The sequence below is a fragment of the Pongo abelii genome, chromosome 2 (assembly GCF_028885655.2).
Source record: "Pongo abelii isolate AG06213 chromosome 2, NHGRI_mPonAbe1-v2.0_pri, whole genome shotgun sequence".
NCBI lineage: Eukaryota > Metazoa > Chordata > Mammalia > Primates > Hominidae > Pongo > Pongo abelii.
Genome location: NC_085928.1, coordinates 97,999,135 through 98,011,421, shown reverse-complemented (window position 1 = coordinate 98,011,421; position 12,287 = coordinate 97,999,135). Strand labels below are relative to the sequence as shown.

The window sequence follows — 12,287 nt, the reverse complement described above, 5'->3', positions numbered from 1 at the left end:
GTTCCTAAATATTTACCATCACGCCACTGACTTAAAAGAACTAGAATATGTACATCAAGAAAAAAAATAAATCTAGAAGGAAGGATTGATATGAAGGAAAGAAAAATGAGAAAATAAATACAGTAAATGTAATTCTAAATTAGTACTTATTGCATAAAACAATAATAATGATGACAATTCCTGAGGTGGGGAGACTGGGAGCATATCAGTCAGGTAATCTCCTTATACTGTGGCAACAAACAATCCCAAATCTCTATGGCTTAAAACAACAAATGTTTATTTCTCATTCATGTTAAATATCCTTCAGGGTTTAGCTAGGGAAGTCTGCCCATTGTAGCTCCTCAAGGACTCCAGCCAAGTAGAAGCATCATCTCAAAGCCTTCTTCAACAATTGCCGCAGGTCACATGGTGAACCATACGCTGTCTCGCTAAGCTTTTTCACACTTCACTGGCCAAAGCAAGTCAGATGGCCACATCTCATTTCAAAGACACAAAAGCATAATCCCACCATGTCCCCAGGAGAGTATAAAAATAAAAACATGTAAGACAGGAGGCAGGTGGTTGGTGTTAAGTATGTTCCAAGTTCCTCATATTTTCGTGTGAAAAGAGAAGATAAATAGGGTAACTTTAAACTTTAAGTATGCACATTTAAAGGATAATATTAAAATTTTAAGGATAACAGCTGAAAGAATAGAGAATAGAATTATAACTTCCATATCTGTAAGGAAAAAGAATACAGAAAATGCAACTTAAAAAGAGGAGATAGACATGGAAAAGGCAAGGTAAATAAGTAACAAAATAAAATGGTAGTGTTAAAAAGAAAACTGAGGCACTGTAGAAATTTAAAGAGCTTATCTGAGCAAATGACAATTCATGAATCTGGCACCTCTAAACCAGAAGTGGTTCAGGAGCTCTTCCAAGAGAACACAAGGGGGAGGCTTTTATAGGATAAACACAGAAGTAGAGCAAAGAAAATATTTGATTGGTTACAGATACACAGTTGCCTTATTTGGTCTATCCTGTTGGACTGTCTCTGATTATATAAGTTTGTTGGCTGCTTCTGATTAGTTGAGCCTACATTCTGTTTTTCTTTAATATAGGCATTTATAAGAAATAACTCAAGTTAAGTTTTTCTTGTTTGTAAATCAAGCAAGTTTAGATCACCCATAAGGCCTAACTGGTTTTGTTTGCTAAGGGATACTTCAGGCCTGGTCTCCATTTTAATTTACTTTAAGAGTAGAAATAAATGCTAATATAACAACAATTACAACAGATGTAAATGCAATAAACTCACCACCTAACAAGAGATAAATCACCTATTTGCATTTTTTAAATGCTGCTATAATCTGTTAACAAGAAATATACCAATAACTTAAGAACACAGCAAAGCTGAAAGCAAAAGGACTAATTCAGAGTGCAGGCATGGAATCAGACAAGCACGGAAATCATATAATTCTAGGTACAACCTAAGGTAAATCACCTAACCACAGAGCCGTGGCAGTTTCCTCATTTGTAAAATGAGCTAACAACTACACTTCACGATGTTAGTAGGATTAGATGAGCTATGTATAAACTGTTTCAGACAGAGCCCGGTTCATAGCAGTTGCTTGTCAAATAACAGCTATCCTATTGTCATTAACCTACCTGCAAATCCACAAACAGTGGGCTTTTTGTTTGCAAAGAAGAGTGTTTGCAAAGAAGGCTGCAAATTTCCTCCCATCCCTATCCAGATAGCCTTTTGCAATATGATTTGTGTCACCACTTGCATCAAGAGTTTTAGTCTATTTCTCCACCCCTTGAATTGGGATGGCCTTGGAATGGCTTTAATTAATAGAACTCAGAGGTGAGGTTTATGAGTTCCAAGTCTAGGCCTCAAGAGACCATGCCACTGCCACTTTTGTACTCTTGAGACTTCTACTTCCAGCCAAGATGGAGTTGGAGGGATAGACTAACCTTCTTGCCTGAAATGACTAAAAAACTGGACAACATATATGAAATAACAGTTTCAAGAACAGTGATTCCTGAGATGTAGAATGAGGTAAGCATTATAACTGTCCCAGCCTCCTGCCTGGAGACAGTGTCCAGGCTGCAGCACAAGGAGGGGAAGCCCAGGCGAAGACCAGTGGTCTCCCTCATTTAAGAAGAGCAAATTGGGAATCTGGAAAGATGATGTCAGGTAGAGTTCACAGGAAGGAAGGGTGCAGAGAGTCTCTGCTATGCTTTGGATGTGGTTTGTCCCCATCAAAACTCATGGTGAAATTTGATTCCCAGTGTGACAGTGTTGGGACATGGGGCCTAGTGGGAAGTGTTTGGGTTGGTGGGGGCAGATCCCTCATTAATAGATTAACGCCATCTCACAGGAGTGAGTTCCCACTCTCGCATGACTAGATTAGTTACCTTGAGAGTAGGTTGTTCCCTCTTGTGTTTGGTCTCTCTGTACACACTGTGCTTCCCCTTCTGTTTTCCGCTGTGAGTTGAAGCAGCATGAGATTCTCACCAGGTAGGCTGCCCAATCTTGGAATTTCCAGCCACCAGAATCATGGGTCAAATAAAGTTCTTTATAAATTTCCCAGCCTCAGGTATTCTGTTACACAAACACTAACAGGAGTAAGAAAGTCCCCCTAGAATATTCAGCTATTGGTCATCACATGTGTGTGATGAAAATGCCTGAGGCCAAGGGAAAAACTACCCAAAACAATAGAGGAAATAATGCTTGGAGCTCACACTTTGCTCTCTTGGAACACAGTATCATGATATGAAGAAATTCAAGCTACCCTCTTTGACAATGAGATATCATGAGGGAAGAGACCCAGACAAATGCCAGCAACAACCACCAGACATGTGACAGAGGCCGTCTTAAACCTACTAGGCCCTGTCAAATCACCAGATAACTGCAGCCTCATGAAGGACCTTAGAAGAGATGAGCAGAACTGTCCAACTGAGCCCAGCCAAAGCCAGCCCTAAGAATCATGAAAACAAATAAAACAGGGGTTGTTTTAAGTCACCAAGTTTGGGGCTGATTATTACACTGCAATAGATAACTGATAAACAAGATGTCAAAAACAATGTTACATACACATAGCAATAAACATCCAGTAAATGGCCCATCTCTACCACCCATCAGCCTAAACGAATATCTAAGGGCAGCCAGCCTCAACTGTAGCAAGAGTCACAGCCTTCTTCATTCGCAGGAAGTTAAAACCACTGTGGAAAAAACATGTTTTCAATCACAGAATCCTGAAATACCAGGGTTCACATGTCACCTCCACTGTGAAGCACTCGCAAGATTCTGCTGACAGAAATAACCATTTCTTAATCTGTCATGAGATCAGAGTAGAAAAAAAAAGAAACCACTTCTTCCTCTTATTTCCATGGAAGATTGAGGACAGCCCTGTTCTGGCACCTACAACCGTGTGTTCTGTGGTCTTCTTATCCTCAGCAGCAGCACATCACAGGCACAGCTAAGCAGTTCACCCTTATTGGTAGTGAGTCACACAGCACAGTTCCTATCCCTAAACAATAACTATACTGGAAGTAGCATGCTGGGCTATTTTAATCCTGAAGAAAGAGGTCAGAAAACTGAGACAAGATTAAAGGATGACTAAGGAAGCAGCTCTGTGTTAGTTGTGACAGAGGGAGCTGGCTTTAAATTTATCAGGATCCCTCCCTTCCCATGACTCACCCAGCCTTGGTGGGGAGAAATACCAAGTGCAGTCTCAGGGGCCAATAGGCCACAATATACAGATGATCCTTGACTTAGCACAAGGTTATGTCCTGATAAACCCATCATAAGTTGAAAATATTAAGTAAAGAATGCATCTAATACACAATCTACTGAACATCATAGCTTAGCCTAGCCTATCTCAAACGTGCTCAGAACACTGACATTAGCCTACAGTCAGGCAATGCATACTTGCACCATCATAAAGTCAAAAATCAAAGCCAAACCATCATGAGTTGTGGACCTACTGTAGGTAAGGGTCTAATGGGCCTTCATGCATCTTCAAGGTCAGGCTGCTTCAAAACAGGCATCTGTCTGCCTGTTTGGTCACAATGGAAACTGACAAACCATGAGTTCATGCTGAGCTGAAAGGCCCAGATGAGCCACAGAAACAAGATGTAACTGAACCTGTAGGAAGGGTAAAATTAAAATCACCCCAGCCCTGACTACCTCTGAGACCTCATTTCCTCTGGCTCTCACCTTCATTCACTTGGTTCCAGGCACTGCAGCCTCCTTGCTGTTCTTCCATCATGCCAAGGACACTCTTGCTTCCGGGATGTTGCCTTTGCCCTTCCCTCTGCTTGGAATGCTCTTTCCCTAGTTGTTTCCCCTCCCTCAGTTTTCAGTTCTTTGTTCAAATGTTACTTCTCCAGGGCAGTCTTCCTGGACCACTCTATCTACATTAGGACCCCCACATATGTCCTGCCATTCCCTAGTCCATTAGCCTGCTTTTTTTTTCTCTATCTACCTTCCTTTAATTTGTGTGTCTATCTTCCAACTCTAACGTGGGCTCTATGAGGGCAGGGATTTGACTATTTGTTTAAAACTATATACCCGGCTGGGCGCAGTGGCTTACGTCTGTAATCCCAGCACTTTGGGAGGCTGAGATGGGCAGATTACGAGGTCAGGAGATCAAGACCATCCTGGCTAACACAGTGAAACCCCGTCTCTACTAAAAATACAAAAAAAATTAGCTGGGTGTGGTGGTGGGCCCTGTAGTCCCAGCTACTCAGGAGGCTGAAGCAGGAAAATGGCATGAACCCAGGAGGCAGAGCTTGCAGTGAGCCGAGATCGCGCCACTGCACTCCAGCCTGGGCGACAAAGCGAGACTCCGTCTCAAAAAAAAAAAAAAAAACTATATACCCAATGCTGGTGACAATGCTGCACAACACAACCAGTAGATGGTCAATAAATATTTCTTCTATTAGTGAATTTACTAATGTCTTCTGTACATTGTAAATGTATCACCAATAGTGTTCTACATCAGTGGTTCATGAAAATTATGAAGTTGTAACCTCTATAAAGACAGATGCTATATGGATCTTGTCATCTTATGAACTATATGTAAAAATAACTAACATTTGTAAAGTACTTACCCTGCACTGAGCCCTATGCTAAGATCTTTTATGCATTTTTCCAAGTCTTCTTCCCAACCACTTTATGAAGTGGGTATGATTACCATCTCCTTTCTACAGATGAGAAAACTGAGGCTCAAAGAGAGAAGTCACTTGCTCAAGGTCACAGCAAAGATTTCAGTCTGGCTCTGGAAACCAAGCTTTTAACCCCAATGCTATACTTCCAGGTAGGAAACAGAATGAATGAATGACTGGATAATGAACTAGAGATGCCCATCATGACACACTCTGGTTGCATGCTCTTCTTGCAGACTCTGTCCAACCACCGCCAAGCTCCATGTCACACGGCCCTACTCCTCACTCTCCTTCTTCTAGTGGCTAAATGATCAAGGGATAGGACTCTCACCCCTGGCCTGGCTGGGCCATCAGATGCCTCACTTAGAAAATTAGAATTGGAAGCTGAGAGGCTGAGCCAGGCAATGGAGGAGGCAAAATTGCAAAGAACTGCTCAGGAAGAGCTGGGGCCTTGCAAGCCAAAGCCCGAGGAAAGTCCAAGTTCTGAGGAAGCACAATGGACACACAGGAAGAGTGCAGAAAGCAGATAGTGAAGACAGGAGCACAGAGTAGGGAAGTCATAGAAATGCCCTAAAGGAGCAGTGAACTTGGATCCTGATAGTGCTCCACTTTCTGCTCCAGCAAACCCCAGCTGTTTTTTCTCAAGATAGTTTGAACAGTCTCAACCTACCCACCCAAACATATTGCAATAAATTGGTCAGACTAGAACAAATAAAAAATAAGAGAAATGGTGTTCATGTCCAAAAGAACCCTCTCTAAGGCTGTTCTCCAGACCCACCTTGAATTACTTACTAATCCTGCACATGCGGGTGTGAGAGTTGGGATAGTTCCAGATTCCAGATTTTTCTTTCTCTACCACTGCTGACCTTCTCAAGGTCACCAATTTCTTCTGCCTTTGGCCATTTCTGGCCAGAAGAAAAGCTCCTGCTGTCCCACATGACCCAATCTTTCAGAATGAGGTTCCCTCAGCAGAGCTGGTGGGCTGCTAGTGACCGCAGCCCTCTCATTCCCAGGAAGCAGCAGGCTAGAGGCTGTGCCAGGCCATGGTTAGGCACCTGCTCCATCATTCCTCTGCCCTCTGTGAACTCTCCTCACTTGTGATGATTTCTCTTCTCAAGGGTCTCATGACCTCTTTCTCTGAAACTGGATTTCTCTGGGGATCCCTGGCCCATCAAACTAGGGCTACATATGTCTGGATTCCACTTATATTAAGAGCTCAAGTTATTTCCCACAGATGTTCCGTGATGCCTGCCTGGGAGGCCAAGAAGCCTACAAAGAGGATGCTGCTGTCCCAACTCCAACTGCTGACCAGTTACAACATGGTCCCAGCCAAAATATCCCCTTTGAAGACCACTGTGTATTAGTCCATTTTCAGACTGCTGTAAAGAACTGCCCAAGACTGGGTAATTTATAAAGGAAAGAGGTTTGATTGACTCACAGTTTAACATGTCAGGAGAAGACTCAGGAAACTTACAATCATGGCAGAGGGCAAAGAGAAAGCCAGGTACCTTCTTCACAAGGCAGCAGGAAGGAGAATTAATGCAGGAGGAACTACCAAACACTTACAAAACCATCATATCTCGTGAGAATTCACTCAGCATCATGAGAACAGCATGGTGGAAACTGCGCCCATGATTCAATTACCTCCACCTGGTCTCTCCCTTGATACGTGAGGATTACAATTCAAGATGAGACACAAAGTGGTATGGACACAAAGCCTAACCATATCACACTGAAAGATAATGAACCCATATTTAAATATCACTACTTAGCTGGGCATGGTAGCCCACACCTGTAGTCCCAGCTACTCAGGAGGCTGAGGCAGAAGAATCGCTTGAACCAGGGAAGCGTAGGTTGCAGTAAGCTGAGATCATACCACTGCACTCCAGTCTGGACAACAGAGCAAGATTCCATCTCAATCAATCAATCAATCAATCAATATCACTACCATAAGCACCCATTCATGTTGCCATCCACACAACACAGACCTCCCTTCTGATTGAAGGGAATCAGAGAAACCCTAACCAGCAGGACCCTAACACAATCCTTCCAGTTTATATGATGAAACTGAGTCATCCCAAGGCAAGGAGGAAGCTCAGGTCCAAGAGAACCAAGCATTAGTAAGGAAGATTCCTTTATAGGATTCACACTTCACAAACTACATGTGGTTGAGTTCAGAAAACACTAAATGAAGGCTGGTTTGAACTGTGTAATGCAGGAAGCTGTGATCATACAAAGTGAATAAGGTCTAGCCTTCATCTTCAAGGCATTTGTAACTCAGCGGAGGAGAGTTAGACCCACCTATTTAAATGACAAGAAAGGCATGTGCAGATGCTATACCTGGGGCAGAAATAAAGTGCTATAGTAACCTAAGTCAGGGGTGAAGAAGAGTAAGTATTACCAGCGAGGGCTCCATGCAGAAGAATGAAATTTGGTTAATCCTCAAAGTTCCTACTTATGCTTCTAGTCTCAGCTGGAATGTCCCCTCCTCAAGAAGGCTTCCAAGACCTCATAGGCTGGGTTTGTACCCTGGCTGTACAACTCCACAGCACCCTGAACTTTCTTCCACTTTCAAACCTGACTCATCACCTTCCACAATTTTCTCACTAGACGCAAAATCTACAAAATTGGGAATCTCATCCTCAGTAGTGCTTTGTACACTACAGTTGTTCAGTAAAGAATTGTGTATATATGTGTGAGTACTAAACAAAACTGAGCTGAAAATGCATGTGATATCTTACACCCATACTAGAGAAAGATAAGGTACAAATGGGTATTTTTAAAATAGTCTGTGCAAAGGTACAAAAGTGACAAAGAAATAGAAGAGAGAAGTGGTGAAAGGGGAAGGTAGCATAATAATACCTTCAAGTAACTTTTACCAAGCCCCATACATGAGTTCTCCCATTTAATCCTAACTACTCTGAGAGGGAGATATTATTATATAATTATTGTTCTACAGACAAGGAAACTGGGATAGAGAGAGGTCAAGAAACACCCAAGGTCAAACACAAGAATAAGAGCCAGATTGGACCTCAGCAAGTCCAATCTCAGAAGCTGCACACTTCATCAACACCTGACATTGAATTGAAAAACGGCAAGAGACTTTGTGAGAAGAGAGAGAAAAAAGCCTAAATTTGGTGTTTGGAAAAGTACAGGAGCATCTGCTCTGAGAGCTAGCTTCTTGAAGGATGCAGCCACAGTCGCTGGCATTCTGAAAGTAACCCAAGTAAAAGTAGTAGAACAGTAGAGCAAGGGACAAGTCCATGGATAGTGAAGCTTAGATGTTTCTCTATTTATTTCCACTACAGTCCACCTCCACCCTTGGTCACCTTCTTTATTTTCCAATAAAAGGACACTTATAGATGCTGAAATAATTAAAAGCAAAATCTTTTGCAAATTATAGCATGGGATGTATACTTCAGATGTTTAAAAGATTTTGTTATAAACAGCCTAAATTATAAATTTTGTTTCGGAGGAGGGTTAAGAAATGTCTTTATTGTTAACTCCCTTCTTCTGTCCAATCTATAGGCTGTTGAGAACAGTGCATGAAAAGTACTATTTTGTTTCTCAATTTTTAAAGAAATAACATTATAAAAACTCCAGGGGAGCCTGGAGAGCCTTCATAATATCATGAGTTTTACCTCCAGGAGTCCTATCAGGTTCTCACAGTGAGGTTCAGAGAAAGCTCTCCTGGTTCCTCCTGCAGGGAATTGTGAGAAAGTCACCATTTTGAAATATGCCCAGAGTATTCTGTTGATAAAAAGGTCTGCCCTCAAAGGAAACTACTTCACCAGAGCCTACCTGCCTGGAGGAAGGGAAACATCCAACTCCAGCCCCTTCTAGCTTTCCTGTCTCTCCTAAAAAGAAAAACAAAACAAAACAAGACTGAGAAGCACTTGTGAAGGTCACAGCCCAGGGGCACAGGCTCACTACAGATGGAGACCTAATCACAGGAACAACTTTAGACACATTTTGATTAGGTACTAATTATAGTCCTCTGTAGTTTTCCAAGTATTCTCATATATACGTATTCCCACTATATATATATATTTCCACCATATATATATTTCCACTATATATATATTTCCACTATATATATTTCAAATATACATATGTTTCCAATATACATATATATTTCAAATATACATATATATTTCCAATACACATATATATATTTCCAATATACATATATATATTTCCAGTATACATATATATATTTCCAATATACATTTCCACAGCTACCTTAAGAGAGAGAGAGGGTGTCTCTCTGTCCCCCAGGCTAAAGTGCAAGTGGCAACCTCTCAGCTCACTGCAGCCTCAACCTCCCAGGCTCAACTGATCTTCCAACGTCAGCCTCCTGAGTAGCTGGGACTATAGGCATGTGCCACCACAGCTGGCTAATTTTTGAATTTATTTTTACTTAGAGACAAGGTTTCACTATGTTGCCCACACTGGTCTCGAATTCCTGGGCTCAAGTGATCCACCTACCTCAGCCTCCCAAAGTGCTGAGATTATAGGCATGAGCCACCGTACAGGGCCTCATTTATATTAATATTTTCTCATGTCATGCCAACCTGTGGGAAAAGCAGAGAAGACAGTGGCCTGTTTTGCAGATAAGTAACTAAAGATCTAGGAGGATGCTAAACATTGGTGGAACTAGATTTTAAACACACCAATTCAGACTCAGTCCAGAGCAATTTTCACTAACCCACATCTTGTCCTATATTAGCTATAGATTAGAAAGAGTTCACTAAAATAAATTTACTGGATTTCAACTTAATCACAGTCTCCAACTTACACAGGCTAGGCATACCAAATCTGAAAATCCAAAATCCAAAATGCTCCAAAATCCAAAAGTTTTTGAGTGCTGACATGACATGCAACAAAAATGCACAATGGAGCATTTTGGATTTCGAATCTGGGATAATGCAAATATTCCAAAATCCAAAAAAAATTAAAATCTGAAACACTTCTGGTTTCAGGCATCTTGGATAAGGGATACTCCACCTTTAATACAAATACCATTTATTGAGCCCTTACTTTAGGCAGGCACTCTGACAAACCCTTCCTGTGCATGACCTATTTTATGCTCATTGCAGGACTTATGAGGGAGGTACTGTTCGGTCTGTTTTCCAGCAAGAGATTCAGGATCACAGAGGCAAAATAACTTGCCTAATGTCTCAACATCCAGCAATTGTGATTCCAAAGGTGAGCCCTAATTAACCACTTGACATTTGTGCTTCATTCCATTCATGGCAAGCATCAAAGACACTCCTTGGCCAAACTTTAGTTAGGCTCCTGTAGATCCTCTTCTCAACCTTGACCTTCTGTGTTCACCTATCCTTGCCAGGTCTGCACAGCCCAGTCTTAGCAAGAATCCCACAAAGTCAGTTTAGACAGAATCCCCTACCCTTGATATCTGCTAAAGTTCTTCATCCCTGCCCTTTATTGTCTAAGTCTTTGATCTGCCTTTAGCAAGAATCCCACTGGATCCATTTAGTAAGAACCCCCTACTCTTGAAGTCTCCTCACAGTAATTTTCCACCCATTGACCTTCTCCCTCTACTCACTGGCTATATATCCCCAGCTGTCTTTGCTGTATTCAGAGTTGAGCCCAATATCTCTCCCCCATTACAATACCCTTATTGCAATAGTCTTGAATGAAATCTTCCTGACCATTTTAACAAGTGTCAGAATATTTTTTTTTCTTTAACACAGTAATGATACTCTAGCAAATTAGCAGTTCTTGGGCTCAGGAGCTTCTGGAACCAAGTTTCTACCACCCAGAAAGCCCTGAGGCTTGTACCTACTAGGATGTTCAAACACATTTTAATTCAGTATTTGATCTGATGGAGGAAGAAGTACAGGAGAGCACAAGAGCACTGAGCACCTAAAAATGGGAAATAGTAACTGGTGGGTGCGTGTGGCATCAGCCACACTGTAGTAACCACCTCACTGCCTTCCCTACCCAAGTCAGTGTTTGGTAGGCATGTGGCTTTGAGAGCCACTGAAGTTTGATCCATGACCTCCTCACTCTCCCCCCTCACCAAGGGTTGCCTTTTGGATCCCAAAAGTTAGGCAGATGGATAAGAAAAAGCCTCACTTCTATATTTTGAGGACAAGTACTCCACTTCTAGCCACTATACCACAAAACCCAGATTATGTAAGGCCTGATTCCTGCTGAAGGTTCACTGGTGAACTCACTCCCATGTGCCTCCACTTTGAGCTCTCAGGGTTCAGGGAGCAGAGCAGGGAGAGTGGGGACCTAACAGCTGCCTTAAGGATCCTCTTGATACACACTCTGGGCCTAATTCCAGGGGAAAGACTTCCTATATTACACACACACACACACACACACACACACACACATATACACGTGCACACACACACACAAGAGATTTCAAACACATACATGCACACACATATGCATGCATGCACATAAATGCACAGAATTGCTTTTGCTCCGTGAGGCAAAATGCTTAGGGAGGCATTAGGAGCTACTGCCAAAGCATCCAAGCTCATACAATCTCAGAATCATCTCCATAATAATCATCATCATAACAAAAATAATAGCAGCTATTTGTTACTGAACACCTGCTGATGCCATCATTTAAATCATTGCATTTACTCCTATCAGTCCTATGAGTTGGCTAGATTTACCAATAAGGAAACTAAGACTCAGAGAGGTAAAGTAACATGTCCAACATTACCCAGCAGAGCCATGATTTCTACCCAGCTCTTTCTGATTCCAAGGCCAGTGTTCTCTCCACTCCATCCCTGATTTCACATCAGGAATTGTTTCCATCAAATATGGGAGTGGGACACAATACTCAGTGTCTCAGAGTCGAACCCTTCATGGGCCAGTTTCACACTAGAGCCACACAGTAAGTGCTCAATAAATATTTGCTGAATGAAAGAATCTGTTTAGGTTCTTAAATCATATTTCCAGTTTACTGAAGGCTACAACTTTCACATCAGGGTCCTTCTAATCAGATTTTTCTGCTTTTGTTGGTGACAACAATGGAAACTGTGTGTCCCTTTGATCCCACTACACTCCTAGGAATCAGATCCAAGGAGATAATCTGAGAGACACTTTTCAATGGGGTTATGGAGAGAAAAAGAAGCCAGAGAAGAAAA

At 41.9% G+C, this 12,287-nt stretch overlaps 1 protein-coding gene and 1 long non-coding RNA gene across 19 annotated transcripts in view; one reads left to right on the top strand and one right to left on the bottom strand.

Moving 5' to 3' along the window:
- ERC2 (ELKS/RAB6-interacting/CAST family member 2) overlaps window positions 1-12,287 on the bottom strand; it is a 969,867-nt gene that overhangs the window by 823,306 nt on the left and 134,274 nt on the right. The window lies entirely within an intron of this gene.
- Window positions 4,095-5,425, top strand: LOC129058572 (uncharacterized). Its single transcript, XR_008523747.2, has 3 exons — window positions 4,095-4,140; window positions 5,197-5,303; window positions 5,388-5,425. It is a non-coding gene; the product is annotated as an uncharacterized LOC129058572 (long non-coding RNA).